At 41.5% G+C, this 23145-nt stretch overlaps 1 protein-coding gene across 6 annotated transcripts in view; it reads left to right on the forward strand.

The window, feature by feature from the left end:
• Positions 1 to 700: 700 nt before the first annotated feature.
• Positions 701 to 23145, forward strand: part of LOC114696617 (cyclic AMP-dependent transcription factor ATF-7) — a 102962-nt gene continuing 80517 nt past the window's right edge. For 2 of the 6 annotated variants that reach the window (XM_028874436.2, XM_037197322.1), the window contains exon 1: positions 843 to 1152. The gene's annotated coding sequence lies outside the window, so the exon portion shown is untranslated. The other 4 variants (XM_028874434.2, XM_028874435.2, XM_028874439.2 and 1 more) reach the window with 4 other exon arrangements.

The raw sequence follows: 23145 nt of genomic DNA on the forward strand, positions 1-23145 counted from the left end.
CTACTTTGATGTTAAGCAAATACTGACCCTGAAGACTAGTAGTATCAACTGGTACTTTAAAAACTGTTTCTGACCCTACGAGATGGCTCATAACATACCAGTCTTAGCTGGACGACCTAAATTCAATCTCCCGAAGAGAGACCTCCCGTCCTCTGACCTTCATAGGCGCCCACTCCACCCCCTGCTAATGGACAAGCGTAAAAAAAATTATATTTATTTTTAAAGTCGTCTCTGGAGTTGAACTCTTATCACCAGCTCCCCCTCACACTCCCATCCCATGGCATACAGCCAGACGCCGGACAGAAGTTAGGGCCGGTGATGATCCTGTGCAATGTGAAGAAGACAACACGAAGGAGCCACCTGCTTGGGTCGCTGACACCCGGGTTAACGCGCTCCGGGCAACGCCGTCACCGGCGTGGAGCCCTGCAGACCGGGCCTGGGTCTGCTTGGCCCCGCCGAGCCCCTGGAGCAGGGCGCCGGAGGCCGTCTCGCCACCTCCCTTTGCTTCGCCGCCGGACCTCCCGGACGCGGCCTCCCGCCCTCCCCGGCCTCCCCGGCCCCGACTCCGCGGGCGAACACGTGCGGGTCGTGTGTACAGCCCTCGGCCAGCCTTCCACTCACGCCACGCTCGCAGCAGGCCCCGCCCCCGGGGCCCTGTCCAACGCAGCCCCCACGAATCGCGCCCTCACCCCCGCTTCTCGCGAGAAGTGCGCACGCCTGGCCGGACGGGAGGAAAGTGTCTGCTCGGCCGAGGGGGGAAAGGAGGAGCTGGAGGCAGATTGTGGGACCGAGCGCGGGCGGGCGGGAGGCGCCGGAGCTACCAGCGGGTGAGTCCTGTTAACCTTAGCCGGTCCGCGGTCCGACAGGAGGCTCCCCTTCCGCTCCGGCCCGTCCCAGCGTCCCGGGCCGGGGTCTCCCCTCCCAGTCTGTGTTGGACGGGGGCGCTGAGGCGGTGGCCGGGCCTGTCTGAGGAAGAGGGTGGGGCGTGGTCGAAAGACAACCAATAAGCGAGAAGGAGGCCACAATTGGCGGCCATGAGCGCTAATGGGAGATCGCCTTTGCCTTGTGGAGTGCCGCCCTCTTCTCTTCTCCCGCCTCCTTCCTTTTGGAGGGAGGCGGGGCCAGAGGACTGAAGTGTGGGGAGAACTTGGGGTAAGTAGCCCCGGGGGGCGCAGGGCGTGGCGAGGAAAAGGGGGGCTGAATCCTGGGGGAAGCGGAGTCTAGTGGAAGTCCGAGGGAAGGATCCGGGAATAGAAGCAAGAGGAGGACCGCTCAACTAGGTTGAAGACTCGAGATTTCCCTAAAAGTGGGGTTAGGGCTTGGCCCTGCGAAAGGCAGAGGTAATGGGCAGTAGGTAGGTCCGGGTGACCACGGGAGCCCTGCTCAGGTGAAAGCATGCGTGGTGTGGCCGCAAGGCACGGCGAGGTGGAGCATTGGAGCCCAGGGTCCTGGCGTTCCCGTGGAGTTCCTGAGACTTAGCAGAGACCTGGTCTCAGAAAGTCTGAGTTTAGCGAGACTGAGCGGATGAGTTTAGAGGACAGTGCGAGTGGGCTGGGTCGCTAGAAGGCAGCGCTCCGGTGGTAGTCTGGAAGTCCAGAGGTAAGGGGGCTGTTTGGAGAGGAGACAGCGGCTGGCACACACAGGTCTTTCAGGCTGGTCTTTAGTCGCAAGGCGGTCGGGATATTGCTCGGTGTTTTTGGTGGATATGGCACCTAGACTAGTGGCCAGCCAGTCAGAATGCTGGCATAGGGGTCGAGAAGAAGAAAGTGGTACACTGCTCTTATTTTCCTTTTTCCAGCATTCCCCTTTCCAAGTTTCATTTCTTTCAAAACACAGGGATGTGGGCCTGGGACTTTGGCCGCCCAAGTTGGAGACCCGTAGGGACTTATATGTTGCTCTGAAATGCTTGTTATGTTCTCTCACTGGGGTGTTTACTACCCAGGCACCTCCTACCCAGATTCCCGTGTTACTACTTTCCTAACTTTGTTTTCTGCTTAGCAGAGGGTGTTTTAATATCTCTCAGGGTTCATATGAAGTATAGATTTGTGGAGATGTGCAGATTTTTCTCAGAAAACTTGTTTACTATGTTTAAAATTTTTCAGCAGTATGATTTCTGTAGAACCTGTGTAGATCTCTATAAACACTAACAAATAAAGTTTGTTTCCTTAAATGTGGCTTTTCCCTTTCATTCATTAAGAGTTATTTAATGGATGATTGGACTTAGTCTTAATTATCTTTTATATATTCTTATTTATTAGTTGAGATTAGGGTCTCATGCAGCCCAGGTACACCTCAAACTGAGGTAACTGAGGATGACCTTGAACTCCTGATCCTCCTTTGCCCATCTCCCAAGTGCTGGGATTATAGGTGTGTGCCACCACATCCATTGTATATGGTACTAGGGACTGACTACTCAGGGGTCTTCTGCATGCTAGGTAAGCACTCTGCCATCTAGGCTACATGCTTAGCCGGTGTGTGTGTGTGTGTGTGTGTGTGTGTGTGTGTGTGTGTGTGTGTGTGTGTGTGTGTGATGTAGCCCATACTGGCTTTGAACTTGTAACCTTGAATTTCTGGTCCTTCTGTCTCTACCTCCCATGTGTGGGAATTACAGGCATTCACTCCCATGCCCAGTTTATCAGTTTATGTGGTGCTGGGGATTGAACCCAAGGCTTTCTTTGAGCATGCTAGGCAGACACTGTACTAACTGAGCTACACCCCCAGTATCCTCTTAATATTTTAAATGGTGTAAATAAAACAGACTCATAGTGTTTAGGAAATTGAACATTTTCCCATGCTTTCTTTACATCCAGACTTAGAAACTAAAGAACTGTCATATATTTTAAGGCAAGAGTTGAGGAACTCCAACACAATTTGTTTTTAAACATGGGGGATGCAAAGTAAGTGGAAGCTATTGCGAAATTTAACATGACTGTAAGAAAAGAAGCTAAAGAAAAATTGGCAGCTGTATGAAGTCGTCTTACCAGTTTGTTCTTAATTCTGTGCAGAAAGGGGACAGGACATTGCCCTTTGTTTAGTAATTGTATATCATTTATAATGAGTTAGACTTATATATTTAATTAATAACTTCTTTGCTAATGCACAGATTACATTCCTTCTGCCTGTCTGTCCCCCCTCCATTTTTGGCACGTGCTCGAAAATTGTGTGTGTGTGTGTGTGTGTGTGTGTGTGTGTGTGTTGGGGGGTTGTGAGGTTGCTGGAGTTGGAACTTTGACTTGGGCTTTGTGCATGCCAGGCAAGTACTCTACCACTGAGTTATAACCCAGACCTTTTTTTGGTTTTTGGAGACAAAGTTTCTCTGTGTAGCTTTAGAGCCTGTCCTGGAACTCACTCTGTAGCCCAGATGGGCCTGCCTCTGCCTCCCCAGTGCTGGGGGTAAAGGTGTCCACCGACACTGCCCAGTGCCTCCTTTACTTTTGGGAATTGAAGTACTACTGATGAAGAAAACAAACCCAGACATGTGCTTTTGTATTGACCTTTGTTTTTCAGCAAACAGTTGAGGCATTTTCCCTGGTTAGAAATTGTCCCAATAAAAAACGTTGAGACCAATTAGTGACCCTTTAGTATTAACTATTGAATAGGGACTGAATTGGGTTCCAGCTGGGAGCATTTGCTACTGGACTTTCAGAAGAATTTTCAGGTAGTAGTCTTCCCCTCCCTCCCTCAAAAAAAAAAAAAAATCCAGTGAGAAAGCTGAGTCCCGGTCTTCCAGTCTAGAATTTGTGGTGGCTTTAACTTTAACTTGAATACTCTTAGTGCAAGATTTGTTTTTTCTCCCTTGGGCACTGTTCTCACCTGGGAGAAAGACAGACTTTGGGGCCTGGATATGCAGCTCAGTAGGTAGAATGCTTGCTTAGCATGTGTGAGCCCTGTTACTGCATAAAACTGGGTATGGTAGTAAGCACCTGTAATCCCATCACAGGAGCCAGAATCATTCTTGTCTGTGTGGCCAGGATAAGGCTAGCTTGGGCAACATGAGACCCTGTCTCAAAGAAAAGAAAAAGAAGAAGAAAAAAATTAATTGATAATAATTTTTAATTGATAATAAATTGTTAAGTTATGACTTTTAAATTTAAGTCACACTAGTCAGCAAAATTGAGATTTTTTTTTTCCCCTTAATATTGAACTGGGCAGGTATAGGTGTGTAGAGAAGACAAATTGTTGGATTTAAATGGCTTTTTTTTTTAATTTTTATTTTTTGGCCTGGAATGTTTGATAGAGGCAGAGGAAGTCAACAGTATCTTGAACTTTATAGTGTATCTAAGTTTTTATAATTTATAGAACTTTTTAAAATACTTTTGCTTACAAGGGATAAAACGTTAATGTTGTTGTATCTTGCCCTTTTTCCTTTCCTAACTTATTCTTTTTTTAGTTGTTGTTGGTTTTTGTTTTTTTCAAGACAGGGTTTCTCTGTGTAGCCCTGGCTGTCCTGGAACTTGCTGTGTAGACCACAAACTCACAGAGATCCGCCTGCTTCTGCCTCCCAAGTGCTGGGATTAAAGGCGTGCACCACCACTTGCTGTTCCTTGCTTAACTTCAAAACAAAAGTCACTTTTTTCAATCAATTCTTAGACTACCCTTTTGCCTTGAGTAAAGTCCCTGGCTCTGCCTGAATGCAGCTGCTCTGAAGCTCTCAGCAGATTGTTTTGTGAATGTTAAGACTGAGTTTTTCCTGGGCTGTGGAGGGGAGAGTCAGTGTTACCACTGTCTCCTACCCAGGCCTGGTAAGGAGGACCTTTCCTTACAAGGAAGTTTTAGGCGGAGCAATAGCACTGTGTTTCAAGTGTTTAACCAGACCACTCTTTTCTGGGGACAGCCTAGACTCTAACTGCACCTGCTCCTTGTTGAATGTGCTGACACGAAAGTGCACGTTTTGTTTCTTTGAGAAAAACAAATGAGACTTTTGCCAAAAAAGAAAAATGCTTAATCATTCTTTAAATGTTAACTGCTTTAGATTTTTTTAAATGTTTCTTTGATATTGGAGTTCATGAAAAGTCCTTTTAATTTAAAAACATGCTGAAGATGGGCTAGTGAGATGTCTTCAGAGGGTAAAGTTGCCTGCTGCCTGGCCATGCAAGCCTGATGGCCTAAGTCACATCAATTCTCAGACCTCACCTTAAGATAAGGCAAAAGGAGAACACTGACTGCACAAAGTTGTCCTCTGACCTCTGTGTGCTGGGATTAAAGGCGTGCGCCACCAACGCCCGGCCCCCAGTTTTCTTTTTTTTTAAATATTTTATTTATTTACTTATGTGTACATTTGTCTGTGTGAAGGTGTCATATCCCCTGCAAGTGGATTACAGACAGCTGTGAGCTGCCATGTGCGTGTTGGGAATTGAACCCAGGTCCTCTGGAAGAGCAGCCAGTGCTCTTAACCACTGTACCATCTCTCCAGCCCAGCCAGTATTAGACTTCTTAAAGTCTAAGGTGTAGTTGACTTCCTCTGTTCCCCAGCACTGGGAATTGAACTTAGGGCAAATGAAAGCATTTTACCACTGAGCTATATAAATAGCCTTAGGCCTCTTGAGTTGATTTTTTTTTTTTTTAATGTAAATGAAAACTTTACTTTTTTTTTCTTTTGGTAGCTATCATCCTGATGGTTATGACTTTTTATTTAATAGCTTGAAATATGTTTTAACTTCTTGGCCATTTCTTGTGTGTGTGTCTGTGTGTGTGTGTGTGTGTGTGTGTGTGCTATCTGCATGTACAGATCCTATTAAAGATTGTTGTGAACTACCATGTGGTTCCTATGAATTGAACTCAGGACTTCTAGAAAAGCAGCCAGTGCTCTTAACCACTGAGCCATCTCACCAGCCACCACTACTCATTTTCATATTATTGATAAATTTGATAAACATGATGACTATTTTCATTTTAGGTCACTGTTAAAATGTATAAGGATAGGGCTGTATTAGGTCATCCAACCTACCCTTTTCTCTTTTCCCTCTTCCTTCTTTTCTCTTCTTTCCTTTTTCCCCCCCTCTTCTTTCTCTCCTTCCCTTCCTCCTTTCCCTTTCTGACTGGAGATTGAATCCAGAGCCTCCGATATGGTAGGCAAGTGAGTAATATCCCCATGAAACCACTGAGTTAACATCCCGCCTCATAACCTTTATGTCCTATGAAATATCAAGAAATGTCTTGTTGAAATTCAAATATTTTCTGTCTCAGACATCCTTGAATTCCTAGGCTAATGACCATTGGATGGGGGTAGAGAATGAGAATATAAAGTTAGATATTGTAATTATTGTTTACTTTTGTTGGTTAGTTGGTTTTGGTCCCCCCCCACCTTATGGTCTTTTGAGGCAGGATTTGGCCATGCTGCCCAGTCTGACCTTTGGCCTCCCAACTCAAATCCTTCTGCCTTTACCTTCTAACTGCTGGGATTACAGGTACATGTACCATCACTCCGATTTTAGCCATCTTATATTAATGTCTTCCTTTTTTCTTTTCTTGAGACAGGGTTCTCAAGATGTAGTTCTGGCTGGCCTGGAACTCATAGAGATCCACCTGCTCTGTGTACTGAGTACTAGGATTAAAGGTGTCTATGTGCCACCATGCCTGGCTTTATACTAGTGTCTATAGATTACTGTATGACATGCTGATAGATCGTAAACAATCTATTCAGTTCTTTTTAGACTCTTCCTGGGAAATAGTACCTATTCCGTCAGTCTGCAGTTTCTTTATTTTACCTCCCTTGTGTCAGTTTCTTTTTGATTGTGTAATGATTGAAAGTGTTAATTATAGCAGTTTTTAAAATCCCCCCCCCCCCCCCCCGTCATTAAATGTAACTCTTGAAGCAAAGATTTCCCCAGACATTTTAAGTTAGAAAGCAGAAAATTAAAACTCTTTGTCTATGGAACAGTTAGTTACTTGCAATTTCTAGTTTAGACCTCTTGTCATCTTTTGTTTGGAATATAAACTAACACCAACTATGTACACAAACATGCATAGTTTCCATTTACAGTTAAAGTTTCAAGGTGTGGTAGTTCTAGAGGAGAATGGTGCTGCACACCAGCTGTGCCATCAGAGGCTACCTAGAGAATAAAGTCTTTATATTGGCAGCCAACAACTTTTCTGCTTGTTAATTTTAGATTTGACAGTTGAATTTATGTTTGAGCAATTTTAGTTGATGAATACATCTTTAAAGTACCTTCCTCTTTTGGGTTTTAATTTTCACTTTCATTATTTAAAACTGCAAATGGTACTGGGGATGTAGCACAGTTGGTAGAGTGCTTGCCTAGCATGCAGGAGTCCCTGAGTTAACTTCCTCACACCTCATGAACTGAGAGTATGGTGGTGCACACCTGTGATGATGGTGCACACCTATGACGCTAGCACTCGAGGTGGAGCAGGAAGATGTGAAATTCAAGGTTATCTTAACCTACATATCAAGTTCCAGGCCAGCCTGGGCTAGGTAAGACCTTGTCTTTAAAAAAAAAAAAAGAAATGTGAACTGAAATGTTTATGCTAACTAAAATAGCATACCACAATGGATGGGAAAGTTTTCAGAAAATATGCTTCCTTTTCATCCTTTGGATACAGTTAGTTTTGGATTCTCCTGGAAAACATGGTAATCTGGATCACCCTTCAGGTCTTCTCTAATTCAGACATAGAAATAGAAGCTCAGATCAAAGAACTGTTGAAGAATCAGGAAGAAAAATGGATTGTAAAGAAAATGAAATTGACATGGTTCTGCTAACCCAGTGGGAGTGGTTAAAAAAAAAAGGAACATAAATAATAAGGAATAATCGTGTCTTTGAACTAAAAACAAAACAAACAACAAAGATTTTGCATTGGATCATTTGATGTCTTAAAAATATTTCATCATGATATTTTCTCTCCAGTATTTCCTTGGTGGACATTTTTGTTTTGAAAGGATGTTTGGTGGTTTTATTTTCCCGTTAAATGGTATTTTGTTTCCTTCCCTTACTTGTTCTTTTATTTACAAACTTGTGATATATATATAAAAAGACTACCTGTATATGATAAAGCAAAAACCAGTTCAGTTTTGAAAGTAAACATTTGCTATCTTGCTTCCTTGGGAGGGATATGATGAATGTTAAAAATTCGAGAAGGTTGTATAGGGCTGGGATGTTCAGTTAGTAGAGTGTTTACATGCGTGCACGAAGTCCTGAGTTCCATCTTCAGCACTGCATGGTACACATGCCTATAATCCCTGAATTTGAGAGGTGTAGGCAGAAGATCAAGGTCATTCTTTTTTTTTTTGTTTTTTTTTTTTGTTTTTCCGAGACAGGGTTTCTCTGTGTAGCTTTGCACCTTTCCTGGGACTCACTTGGTAGCCCAGGCTGGCCTTGAACTCACAGAGATCCGCCTGGCTCTGCCTCCCGAGTGCTGGGATTAAAGGCGTGCGTCACTACTGCCCAACTGATCAAGGTCATTCTTAGAGAGTACATCCTGGGCTAAACGAGACCCTATGTCAAAACAAAACAGAATTGCTATATGAGAAGATTATCATTTTATTCTTAAAACTTTGTAAGCTGGGGCTGGAGAGATGGCTCAACTGGTTAAGAGCACTGACTACTCTTGCAGAGGACCCAAGTTCAATTCCCAGCACCCACATGGCAGCTCACAACTGTCTGTAAGTACAGTTCCAGGGGACACAATAGCCTTCCACAAGCAAAACAAACACCAGTGCACATAAAAATAAATAATTAATTAAAAAAAAGAGAGAGAGAGAAAGCTTTGTAAGCTGACGTTTAGGAAAGGTTCCTAACTAAACTCAAGGTCAGTATACTAGTCTTATGAAATGTTGTATTTAGGACAAAACTCACTACACATTTACAATTCTGTTGCTTTTTCTCATCTTTTGGCAACTTCAACCCTACATGTTATCTATCATATGTTTGAAAGCAGACTTTGGAGAAGTTTTTTTTTTTTTTTTTCTCTTCAGCATTGCATTTCCTCCTAAGAAGTGCCTTTTTATGAAACTAATAGAAGCCAAGATTTAGCTTAAAAAGCTAAAAGTTAGTTGTTGAGCTTGTGATTTGGGCCTCTGTGGTAACAATGTTCTTCCATAGTGTCTCCTAACAAAACCTAACTTGCCTTTGAGGTGAATTGCTTGCTGTGATCTTCCTGTTAGGTGCAGTACTTCTTTCTGAGGTAGACAAATAAGGTTTATATGCTAGGCTGGTCACATTTTATTTGGAATATACGATACAGTAGAAACAATGCATTTTTTTTCCAGATTAAACAAAAAAAGAAAAGGCTGGGAATGTATCTCAGTAGAAGAACCCACTGCTTGGCATATACAAGGCCCCAATCTCTAGCACCAGGAACTACCACCACCACCACAAGCCATCTTTTAAGAAGTTGTGTGTGCATGATGTATGTGTGTAAACATCAGATGTCCTCCTCTATGGCTCTTTGCCTTATTCCCTTCAGACAGAGCCTCACTGTACTAGGAGCTCACCAGCAAGCCTTGGGTATCTCCCTGTCTCTCCCTTCTCCAGCCTAGTTTGTCTCCTCACCACTCTCTTTGTATAGGAGTTACAGGCTCATGGCCACACCCAGCTTTTTGCCTGGGTGCCAAAGATCCAAACTTAGGTCCTCATGCTTAGGCAGTTTTTCTTTCTTTCCTCCTCTTCCTCCTGCTCCTCCTTCTTCTTTGTTTTTGTTTGTTTGTTTTGTTTTTTCGAGACAGGGTTTCTCTGTGTAGCTTGGAGCCTGTCCTGGATCTCACTCTGTAGACCAGGCTGACCTTGAACTCACAGAGATCCGCCTGCCTCTGCCTCCCGAGTGCTGGAATCAAAGGTGTGTGCTGCCACCACCACCTGGCTAAAGATTTATTCTTTTTTTTTTTTTTTTTTTTTGTTTTTTTTTTTTTGTTTTTTCGAGACAGGGTTTCTCTGTGTAGCTTTGCGCCTTTCCTGGAGCTCACTTGGTAGCCCAGGCTGGCCTCGAACTCACAGAGATCCGCCTGGCTCTGCCTCCCAAGTGCTGGGATTAAAGGCGTGCGCCACCAACGCCCGGCCAAGATTTATTCTTTTATTTTATTTTGTGTCCATTGGTGTTTTGTCTGCATGCATGTTTGTGTGGAGGAGCCAGATCCCATGGATCTGGAGTTACAGACAGTTGTGAGTTGCCATATAGGTGCTGGGAATTGAACCTAGGAGCAGCCAGTGCCCTTAACCAATGAGCCATATTTCCAGTCTCTTCTTTAAAATATATATATATATATATAATTTATTTATTTTATGTGCATTGGTGTGAAGGTGTCATCTCTTGGAATTGGAGATAGTTGTGAGCTGCCACGTGGGTGCTGAGAATTGAACCTGGGTCCTCTGGAAGAGCAGTCAGTGCTCTTAACCACTCAGTCATGTCTTCAGCCCCCGATTATACTGTTCTTATCCACTGAAGCTTCTCCTCAGCTTAACAACCTTTCTTTTTGGAACAAGAACGTGCTTGACTATATAAAATCAAGCTTTATTGAATAAAACATAGGGTTGCTAAAAATGGTTTTATGTTGAAACCAGATTTCCTGCCACTATTATTTATTAAACCATCAAACTGGAGTAATATTTCATTGGTTTTACTTTAATAAATTTCTGGTACCAACATAGATTCAATGACACCATTTTTTTTTTTTTTTTTTTTTTTTTTTTTTTTTTCGAGACAGGGTTTCTCTGTGTAGCTTTGCACCTTTCCTGGAGCTCACTTGGTAGCCCAGGCTGGCCTCGAACTCACAGAGATCCGCCTGGCTCTGCCTCCCTAGTGCTGGGATTAAAGGCGTGCGCCACCACCGCCCGGCTAATGACACCATTTTTAATGAACTTACTTTTTAAAGTTTTGCTCAAGGAGTGGTTTGCTAATACTGTGTGAAACTTGTACATGCCAGTTAGTGAGTATTGGAATACCCCCAGATAGACCCTGTGCTACAAATGAGTGTGTAGACTTAGAGACTATTATTAGATCATTTTCTCTAGAACTTCTGATCTTCCCCATAATTATTATTGTGCAATATTATGACTTTTTCCTACCCAGAACAAAACTTATACTGAGGTCTTAAAGTCCAGGCCAGCACAATGGCTCAAGCCTGTAATTTTAGCCTGTAATTTTAACTCAGGAAACAGACAGGAAGAATTCTGTGGGTTTTGAGGCAGCCTGGGCTAGCTGTGTAGTGAGTGCAAAATCATCCTGTGTTACAGATTGGGACCTTGTCGTTAAAAAAAAAAAAAAAGCCCCCCCCCAAAAAAAAACCAACTCACAAAGGGCTAGAAAGATGGTAAGCGATTAAGAGCATTGGCTACATGTCCACAATACCCAGGTTTGATTCCTAGCACCCACATGGCAACTTAAAACAATCTGTAACTCTAGTTTCAGGGGATCTGATGTCCTTTTTTGGCTTCTGTTGACACCGGCACACATGTAGTGCACAAACATACATGTAGGGAAAACACCCACATGGGGCTAAAGAGATGGCTCATCCGTTAGGAGCACTTGCTCTTGCAGAGGACCTGGGTTTGATTCCCAGCACCTGGGCTTACAACCAAATGTAACTCCAGTTTTAGGGGATCCAATGGGCCCCTCTAGACATCAGGAATACATATGGTGTACATACATACATGCATGCAAAACACACATACACTAAATAAATAGAAATTAAGAAAAACATATATACATAATAATAAATCTTTAAAAAAAACCCTACATCTGGCAGTGGTGATGCATGCCTTTAATCTCAGCACTTGGGAAGCAGAGGCAGGTGGATTGCTATAAGTTTGAAGCTGACCTAGTCTACAGTGTGAGTTCCAGAACAGTCAGGGCTACACAGAAAAACCCTGTCTTAAAAAAACTAAAAAGAAAAGAAAACAAACAAACAAACAAAAACCTCTATAAAACAAACAACCCCTACATAAAACAAACCAAAAACTGTTTTGTTTGTTGTGGTTTTTCAAGTCTGGGCTTCTCTGTGTAGTTTTGGTTGGTGCCTGTCCTGGAACTCGCTCTGTAGACCAGACTGATCTCAAATTCACAGAGATCCGCCTGCCTCTGCCTCCCAAGTGCTGGGATTAAAGGCGTGTGTCTGTTTTTTCTAAATCATAAGAATTTTAAATTGGTCCTTAAAGATCAATGTTTTGATCCTGGCACAGTGGTCCATGCATATAATCCCAGCTACTTGGGAGGCTGATGCTTCAAGAGGAATGGAAGTTCAAGACTAGTCTAGAAAATATAGCAAAACCCAGTCTAACAAAGGGAATCTCCGGAGGGAGGCATTAGGAATGTAGCTTAGTTGGTGGAGTGATAGTTTATCATGCGTACAGTCCTGGGTTTGGTCTCCAACATGGAATGGTAATGATAACTGTAATCTCAGGTGTTAGAGGCAGGTTTGAGGCCACCCAGGGCTTTGTAATGAATTTGAGGCCAGCATGGGATACATGACCCTGTCATGAACAGATAAACTACTAAATAACTAAAAAGGAAAAAAAAATCTGTGTTGATCGTTGTTTTAGGGATCATACTTTATCTGAAAATGGGCAGCAAAATAAATTTTATTTGTTTATTATTTATTTAAATAGGATCATGTTGTGGAGCCAGCTCAAGCTAGTCTGGAACCTCCTATGTATTCCAGGCTGGACTCTTCAATTGGGATCCTTCTGCTTTTGTCTCCCTAGTGCTGGGGTTAGTCATGTTCTACCATACCTGGACAGGACAAAGCTTCTGTATGGTTTTTATTTGTGTTTTGTCTGTATATGTGGTGTATGTTTATGTTGCTATGTTTGGATATGTGCATGTGGAGGTCAAAAGTCAATGTCCTTTATATATATAGTGGAAGGTAATATATACACCCCCCCCCACCCCGCTGAGGACCGAACCCAGGGCCTTGCACTTGCTAGGCAAGCGCTCTACCACTGAGCTAAATCCCCAACCCCTCCACTTTATATTTTGAGGAGGAATGTGTCTCACTGAAACTGGAGCTCGACAGTTGTCTAGACTGGCTGGACAGTGAGCTCCAGGAATCTGTTGTCCCCAGTTACCCCTTCTCCCATGCTCCCAGAACTCTGGTTACAGACATGTACTGCTTCATCCTGCTTTTATGTGGGCGCTGGGGATCTGCACTCAAGTCCACACGCTTGCCCAGCATGTACCTTACCAACTGAGCCATCTCCCCAGCCTATTTGTTTTTGAGAAGGGATTTTACTGTGTAGCCCAGTCTTGCATTGAACTTATGATCCTCTTGCCTCCACCTCCATTTAGGATTATAGGCTTGTGCCATCACACTTGGCTTTGTATTTTCTTTATTAATATTTTACCAGTTTCCAGGAATTCTTCTACTTCTCAGTGCACATTGAGAGAACTAGAAGTATAGCTAAACAATGGGTACTTGCTGAGTATGCTTGAGACCCTGGGTTTGTACTTTAGCACTGAAAAAAAATTAGAAATTGAAACTGGGAACTGGACAGATGGCTTGGTGGTGAAGAGCACTAGTTCCTCTTCTGGCAGACCTGGGTTTGGTTTCCAGCGCTAGCATGGTGGCTCACAACCATCTGTAACTCTAGGTCCAGGGGAGCTGATGCCCTCTTCTGGCTTTTGAAGGCACCAGGCATGCAAATGGTGCACCAAATGTACATGCATGCAAAATACCTATATGCATTTTTAAAAAAAAGAAAAGTCAAACCACATTTTAAAAAACAAACCCAAAACACTAAAATATACATTGAAATCAAAGATGTGACCATATAACCCTGGCTGGCCTGAAACTTACTATGTAGACAAAGCTGGCCTTGAACTCAAAGAAATTTGCCTTTTTCTGCCTCCCAAGTGCTGAAATTAAAGTATGTGCCACCACATCATGTTTATTTCTACTTTCGCTTCTTGCTGTTATTTTTAAATTACTATTACTATTTTTGAGACAGTCTCACTATATGGTCTGGAACTTGCTATTGCGATGTAGACCACGTGTGTCACCAGGTCCTGCTGTCACTTTAACAAGGTGTAGCCCCGCTCCTATTATCATTTCTGAGAATAGCTCAAAGTGGTTTCTTTAATCTTTTAACGTTCTAGTTAGGGCTAGAGAAATGGCTTGCAGGTTAAGAGCACTGGTTCACAACCATCCGTAACACCGGTTCCAGGGAGTCCAGTGACCTCTTCCGGTCTTTCAGATACTAAAGACAGACACATGGTGCACAGACATATACACTCAGACAAAATACTCATATACGTAAAGTAAATGTGTTTTTAAAGATTAAATTTGAAAACTTAAAAAAACTAAAAAACCTTGATTCAGGTTGTTGACTTTTATAAACTGCTTCCAGATCAGCTATAAGCATAAGCCATGAATTTTATAACTTCTGATTCAGCCTAGTTCTTGTGAGCATCTGTTTTCTGTCATTTGCTACAAAACTGTTTGGTCCACTTAGCTGGCTGTTGTTGAAACCTGTCCCTTCATGTCTGAAAACCAAATGCAGACATTAACTTAAACATTCTGTTGAGTCTGTCAGTACTGCACTACTCTTGTGTTTTAAAATTACATCTTAATTTATTTAGTGTGTATGTGCCATGGCACAAGTGTAGAGGTCAAAGGACAGCTGTGGGGAAGTCTCTCCTTCCACCATGCGGGTCCTGGGGATTGACCTCAGCTTGTCAGGCTTGGTGACAAGTACAGTTTCCTGTTGAGCCACCTTGGGAGACTTCTGTATTTTGTATAGCAGTGTATCTGCAACTTTTTTTTTTTTTTGTCTCAGCACTGTCTGGTAAACTCTCAAAAGTTACTAATGGTTCTTCACTTGGGCATGGTGGTACATGCCTATAATGCTGGCACTTGGGAGACTGAGGCAGTATAAGCCTCAAGAACTAAAGGCTCTCAGTGATGGTGCATGCCTTAAATCCCAGCACTTGGGAGGCAGAGGCAGGCAGATCTCACGTTCTAGGCCAGCCTGGTCTACATAGTGAATTCTAGGACAGCCAGTACTACACAGAGAAACCCTGTCTTAAAGAACACCCCCTTCCAAAAAAAAAAAAAAAAAAAAAAAGCTGAAGGCTAGCATGGGATATGCAGTAAGTTCCAGGCCATCATGGGCTACAAAGTGAGACTTTGTCTTAGTCATGTCCCCGTCCCTGTCCCTGCCCTCCCCAAAAAAGAGTTATGAGGATTTTAAACAACTTTGACTTACCTGAATTAATATCTCTTAATATTAACCTTATTAGAGATTAAAATATAATTTTTAAAAATAATAGCAAACTCATTATACTATAAGAAAAATAATTGCATCTGTATTGCCAGAAAAAAAAAGGCTAGAGATGAAGCTCAATAAAGTGCTTGCCTAAGGTTAGTTCCATAGCACTGCATAAACCAAGTTGATGGCATATACCTGTAATCTGCACTTGAGAGGTGCCAACCTGGGCTAGAGACTCTGTCTCAAAAAAAAGAAAGAAAAAGCTGGGCATGGTATCATACATCTTTAATTCCAGCACTTGGGAGGTAGAGGAAGGTGGATCTCTGTGAGTTCAAGACTAGCCTGGTTTACATAGTGAATTCCAGGTCAGCCAGGGTTACATAGAGAGACCCTGTTTCCAAAAAAGGGGGTGAGGCAGAAGATGTTTCAACTGGTAAAGGTGCCTACCACAGAAGCTTGATGACCTGAGTGTGATTCCTGGTGCCCACAAGGTAGAAGATTGTCCTCCAACCTCCATCTGCTGCTGTGGCAGATGCATACGCCATATACCCATACACAAAAAGAAAAATCTAAAAGAGAACCTTCAAGTTGCTTTAATATCTAGCTTCACAGAAAACAGTGCATTCAGTCTGTTAAAGATATGTTGTTTTAGCCGGGCGGGGGTGGCACACGCCTTTAATCCCAGCACTCGGGAGGCAGAGCCAGGCGGATCTCTGTGAGTTCGAGGCCAGCCTGGGCTACCAAGTGAGTCCCAGGAAAGGCGCAAAGCTACACAGAGAAACCCTGTCTTGAAAAGCCCCCCCCCAAAAAAAAAGATAAGTTGTTTTGCTTTAAGTATATGAATGACATGATCATACATACGTGTGACAGAAAAAGGAAAGATTATTTTTAGGTAGTTGTAACCTCCTTTGATTTGTTACCAAAATCTAGAAACTGATTTCTTAAATTTCTTAAAAGTTACAGTGTGTGACCTGAGACCACTTTTGTGAACTTTTAATAGTTACACTGAAATGTGTTGGTCTGTAAGTAGATCTTTTACTTCTAAGTAATTTTTTTTTTTTTTTTACTTCCATGAGCCCTCTGAAAGGGTCTTGGAGATCTATAAGTGACCCTGGAGCCACTTGGAGAATTGCTGCCGTACAGATTTGAGAATATAGCTGCTTTCTAAATGGAAAAGTTAGGAGCTTTTCAACTTGCTTAATGATTCTCAAATGGTGGTCATCAGAATTTCCCAAAGTATTTTTTATTTTTATTCTAATGAATTAATTTTTGTTTTTGGGTAATCCCAGGCCATCCTCAAGTCCCCATATGTAGTTGAGGATGAACTTGAACTTTCTGTTCCTCCTACCTCCAACTCTCAGGGCTGTGCCACCACATCTGGTTTGTGGTTTTATGGGGTCCGAATCCAGGGCTTTTGGTATGCTAGGCAAACACTTTGCCAGTTGACTATCCCTGTTTCATCTTTTTTTGGGGGGTGGGAGTGGAGTTGGGTCTTTTTCAAGACAGGGTTTAATGAGCTAGGGCCCATCCTAATTAGAGCTCATTAGCCACATTGAAATCATGTATGATTTTATTTTAATTTGTATGTTGTTGGTGATTGAATTCAGCACCTTATTAGTGCTAGGCAAGTGCAACTGAGTCCCATTTCTCAACAACACTCCTCACTGTGTGTGTGCATGTAAGAGAGACAGACAGACTCACCAGTTTGGGTTTTGGATATGAAGGTGTATTTATTATGATGCTGTGTATGTACATGCATGTACTAGAGTGCATTTATGAAGGTCAGTGGACAACTTTGGGGAGTTGGTTCTCTCTGTTATGTGTTCTAGGGATTGAACTCAGGTTGTCAAACTTACTGTGTTTTAGTTTAATTTCTGTTGCTGTGATAGATACTTTGCATGCAACTTAGGGGAAGATAACATAGTCACTCGTTGAGGTAAGTCAAGGCAGGAACTTGAAGGCAGGCCTGTTTGCTATTTCACAGAGCATTTTCTCTAGTCAAGCAACTTACTTCACAGCCAGAGAAGTGAAGCAGGAACCATGGAGAACACTGCTTGCTATCTGGCTTGCAGGCCAGCTTACACTCAGGTAATTTTCTTACATAGTTCAGGGCTACTTGCCAAGGGATGATACAGCACACAATGAGCTATTCAATTAACAGTTGAGATAACCCCCACCCCAGACATACCCAAAGGCCATTCAATTCCTCAGTTAAAGCTGTTTTTTCAGATTATTCTAGGTTCTGTCCAGTTCACAGTTAAAACTAACCAGAATACCTGTCAATTGCTTTTGTCCACAGAAGCATCTCATGGGCCCTGAAGTCTCACTTTGTAATGCAGGCAGGCCTCAAACTTTTAATTCTCCCGCCTCAGGTTCCCTCCTAAATGTTGGAATTGCCATGTAAGTTCTTGGGCTTCAGTGCTAACAGCAATCCAGGAAGCCTAGGAATCTGTATTTCTTTACAAGTTGCTCAAGTGATTCTGCAAGGCTTAAAAGTGATTGTGCTACTGTAACTTTATTTATCTAGTTATTTTTAGATTTATTTTATGTATGTGAGTATTTTCCCTACATCTACATATGTGCATCATGTGCATGTCTAGCTAGTGCCCATGGAGTTGAGAAAATGGTGTCATCTTATGGCACTGGAGTCACAGATGGCTGTGAGCCACCATGTGGGTGCTGGGAACTGAACCTAGGACCTCTACAAGAGCAGCAAATGCTCTTAACTGCTGAGCCGTATTCCAGCCCCCTTAACCTTTCAGAATAAAATAAAAACATGGAATTATAAAATTTGGAAATTGAAACAAAAAGAAGTTAATATTTAGATAAATTATAAATGACTTAGTATTTATGTATTAATAATTAACATAAATTCTGATATTCTCCCTAGTTAGACTATGTTACTTAACCATGTATTTTGGGATTGAATGACAAAGGTCAGACAATAAATATGGTAAACTATGTGGCATGAGGTCTGTGTTATACTTACTCAACTCTGCCATTCTAACACAAAAGTAGACAGGGATGATATATTGATGAATAAGCACAGATATGTTCTAATATAATTTGTGGGAGGGGCTTCTAGGGATCAAATATAGAGCATTATGTAGGCTGGGCAAGTTTCTACCACTAAGATATGTCCCCAGGTCTATGACTTTTTTATAGGCACTAAAATTGAATTTCATATAAATTTCATGTGTCATAAAACAGTCTTTCTTTTTGATTTTTCAACCATTTAAAAATTATTCTTGGCTTATAGGCCATACAAAGGTAGGTGGCAGACTGAAATATTTGGTCCATGAGCTGGAATTTCCTGATGTTTAATATATACTATAGCTGGATTTTGAATTTAAAAATCATTACAAGAAAATATTATGCTTAATCTTAAAGTGGAACATTATGGTATCTGTTTCCTTATTCATAATTTTGATTTTTGCTGTTTCAGTTACCTCTGTCAACTGAGATTTGAATATATTAAGAAAAATTCCAGAAATAATTTATTAATTTTAAATCACATGCTATTATTAATAGTGTGAGGAAACCTATGCCTGTCCTACTCCATTCCTGTGTAGGACCCTGGGATGTGAATTATCCCTTTGGTTACCCAGTCTTCAATCCCATATTGTATGCTGCCTGTTGGCCAGTCAGTAATCTTAAATATTGTATTTACGTTGCCATGCTATTGCAATGTAAATGTAAATTTAAATTAAGTAAGCCTTATTTTACTTAATAATAGTCTCAAAGTGCAAGGGGTTTGAAAAAGCTGCAGCAGGACATTACCCACTGAAGAGTGGGCTGAGGCCAAGGCTGAAGCTCACTTGGTAGAATACTTGCCTAGTAAGTCCTGGTTTCTATCCCCAGCACCACATCAGGGTACTCCAAAGGCAGAAGCAGGAGGATGAAAAGTTCAAGCTTATTCTTGGCTACATAGCAAATTTAAGGCCAGCCTAGGATGCTTGAGACCTTGTCTCAAAAGAAAACTACAGGCCAGGTGTGGTGACGCACACCTTTGACTTTAATCCCCAATACTCTAGGAAGAGTCAGGAAGATATGGGTTCAAGACCAGGCTGATCTACATAGTGAGTTCCAGGCCAGCCAAGACTGTAATGAGACCTTGTCTCAAAAACCAACCACTACCACCACCAGACATGCCCCACCCCAACCCCGTGTGCCCTCCTCCCAAAAAAAGAAACCCAATAAAAACATGGAAGAAAAGACTGCCGCTGGTCCTCTGGCCATGCTGCAGAACATACAGAAAAGCAACGTATGCAGCATTTGGTGCTGTTATAGTTGGGCGTCCTCCACTGTGAGTCTTGGAATCTTTTCCTATAAGGGAGAACGGTTGTATTTAATTTTCTTAATACTTCAAGGTGTTTGGTGGTAGTGGGGCATGGTTGTTATCCTAGCACTTGGTGGGGCTGAGGCAGGGGTAGCAAGAGTTTGAGCTGAACCTGGGCTTCAGAGTAAGTCCAGACCAGCTTGGGCTACATAGTGATATCCTGTCAAAAAAAGAAAAGAAAGGAGGTAGAGAAAAAAGAAATCTAAGAACTTGTCCTCAAATTCATGTTTCTGGATATTCACTTTGTATACCAAGTATATAAGAAACCCTGTTAGGTGCTAAATTGATGAAATACACAATTCAGCTGTAAGTAGTTGTATACCATGCACGTTTTATATATCTTTCAGAAGGTATAAATCATTCTGTTCTTGTTTGGAGTGTGTGCAAACAAATAACTAGAATTTATACTAGCCTCAACATCTTTGTTCCTTATTTGCCAATTTCTTTTATAACTCTGCTTCCCCCGCTTAGCAAAGAATTTCACAAAACCCTGATATAGGAAGGATGTGGTGGTGCAAGCCTGTAATCCCAGCAAATGGGAGGCAGAGACAGGACAGATTGCAAGTTTGGGGCCAAATGGGGAGACCCTATCTCAAACAAATACAAGGCTAGGGAGATGGCTCATTTGGTGAAGTGCCCGCTGTGTACCCAGAAACTGAAAAGCCAGGCAAGGCGGCACACATCTGTAACCTGGATGAGGGTGTCGGGGAGGACAGGGACACAGGGAACTGGCAGGTCCCTGGTGTTCACTGGCACTGAAATCTGGCTTCCACACGCATGCATGCACGCACACACCCCACAAGAAGACATACACAACTGCCATACACATACATACATACAAATGCAAAACTTTGATATGAAACAATAAGGCTAATTTGTTTAAGATTGTAGTAGTATTTGTGGTTTTACAACATCTTCTGGGTGATTTACCTACCAGTGAGATAATGTATGGTGAACTATGGTAGTGCTAAATAATACAATGGAAAATTAACTTAGAATTAATAAGCTGAGATTCCAGCTCCTGAATAATGTACTGTCTGGTAAAACTTAAGTCTACTTTGTTTTTTGAGGTTCACATAACCTGCATTATAATTTCACAGTTTATATATGTTTACTGGAATCTTTTCCTTATGCGGTTTTCTAGATACCATGCAAACCAGAGCATCAGTGAGTGTCCTTTTGGAGGATAAATTGTTGAGACTGGAGCTGGAAAGATGGTTCGGTGGGTAGAAAAACTTGCCACCAAGCCTAATAATCTGAGTTCTGTCCTCAGGACCCACGTGGAAGGAGAAGAGAACCTACTCCCAAAAGTTGTCCTCTCACCACCCCACACACATTGTGGCATATGTATGTAATTTAAAAAAGACTGTTGAGACTGGTTGAGAATGTCAGTGTTGTATGCTCTGTTTACTAGCAGCTAAGTTCTCTATTGTCTGAAACGTAGTATACTGTTGTATTTTTCAGAGGACTGTTTGCATATATACTTCTCTGTATTAATGTCATAAAGGGATGGAGGTGCAGAGTTGGAGCCTTTTTTAAAATTTCCATCTTGTTTAAACTAAACTAAATGGTTCTCACTCAGTAACTGTTAGGCTTAGTTTTAGCTTCCTTCATTCCCTTAGAGATGCATGTTAGGGACAGTTTCTAATCATTTATTAGTTATTACTATAAATAATATTTCTTGCCAGGGATTCTGAAAACGGGTAATAAAGTGAAAAGCTGCCTGGAACTGCTTGGTTGATTTCTGTATGAAACTGGGAGTATATAATTTTAAACTTTTTTATGGTCCTTTTGAACTTATTTTTCCAGTTGAAACTGATGCTTTATAGAACTTTATATGACTCTTTAATTTACTCTTCAGTGCTTTAGAATAGTTTAAAAGGTAACAGCCCTCTTTTTCTTTTTAACTCAAAGACATACTTTTTACTCAGTCATGCAGATCAGCATTCTTTTATTATTAGATTACATTATACATTTTAATTTTATTTCTATTTCACTTACCATTATTATGTGTATGTATGATATGTGTTGAGGGGGCCCATGTGCCATGGTACACATGTGGAGGTCTGAGAACAGCTATAAAGTTGGTTTTCTCCTCCCGCCTTTACATGGGTTTCAGGTTTCAGGCTTGTGTGGCAAACAGTTTACCTGTTAGCCCATTTTTTTTTATTTATTAAAAGCAATTTCTGATCATTATAGACTTGGAATACTAATAGTACAAAGAAGAAAATAAAGTAATCTAGAATACAATTATCTTAGACATAATGATAATTCATTTTGTATTTAGTTTTGTGTTGATTCCTTCATCTTTTTTTTGTTTGTTTGTTTTGTTTTTGTTTTTGTTTTTTTGAGACAGGGTTTCTCTGTGTAGCTTTGGAGCCTGTCCTGGAACTCACTCTGTAGCCCAGGCTGACCTCAAACTCACAGAGATCCACCTGGCTCTGCCTCTCGAGTGCTGGGATTAAAGGCGTACGCCACCACTGCCCGGCCTTCATCTATTTTTTTAAAGGATTATTTATCTTATATATGTGAATGTTTTCCCTGTGTGTATGTTTGTGTACCATGTACATGCATGCCTAGTGCCTAAGGAGTTCTGAAGGTGTCAGACTATTGGAACTAGAGTTATGGGTGGTTGTGAGGTACCATGTGGATGCTGGGACCTCTGCAAACAAGTCCCCATCCTTTATCTTGTTTTAATCTTTTTTTTTTTTTTTTGCTTACTTCTTTTTATACATTTAGAATCACAATTCATATGAAATTTTATTTATCTAAATTTTTATTCATTTATTCATTTTGTGTGTATGTGTGAGTGCTGGCACTTGCATGTCACAGCACACCGTGGAAGTCAGAGTTTACCTTCAACCTTGTTGAGGCTTATTCTCTTCTGTTGTGTAGGTGTCCTCCAGGCTAGTTGGCCTTTGAGCTTCTGGTAGGTTTTTCTGTTGCTGCTTTCCATCTTATGGTAGGATGGATTATGGATGTGTGCCACCCCCCTCTTTTTACATGAGTTCTAGGGATTGAATTCAAGTTGTCAGGCTTGTGTGCCAAATACTTTTACCTGCTACAAGCCATATCTCTGGCCCCATAATTTTATATTATTGTTTTTCATTTAATGAGCACTACTTTCTCATGTCATTAAATAGTTGTCAAAATGTTATTCTTAACATCTTCAATATAGTCTGTTGTAACATAGTGTCTTAATTTATATTTCTTTTCCTTCAGCATTTAATTCCTATTCTTTGTTAGTCATAAATATTATTATGACAAACATTTTAAAATGTAAATATCCCAGCACCCATGTTGGGTGGGTTATAACTGTTCATTCCTCCACCTGCAGTGGGATCTAACACCTCTGGTCTCTGAGGACACCTGTACTAACATGCAAATACACACACACACACACACACACACACACACACACACAATATTATAAAAATTTAATTCTCTAAACCTTGGCTTTAAGTTGTTTTTTTTTTTTTTTTTTTTTTTTACTAACTTGTGTATTTGAGTATGAATGTCCTTGGCGTGCATATGGTGGTCAGAGGACAACTTTCAGGAGTTGATTCTTTCCATCTACCTTTGAGTTTTAGGGATTGAGTTCAGATTAAATACTTCTACTTGCTGGACCATCTCACTGGCCCTAAACCTTGATTT

The sequence above is a fragment of the Peromyscus leucopus genome, chromosome 20, assembly GCF_004664715.2.
Source record: "Peromyscus leucopus breed LL Stock chromosome 20, UCI_PerLeu_2.1, whole genome shotgun sequence".
Taxonomy (NCBI): Eukaryota; Metazoa; Chordata; class Mammalia; order Rodentia; family Cricetidae; genus Peromyscus; species Peromyscus leucopus.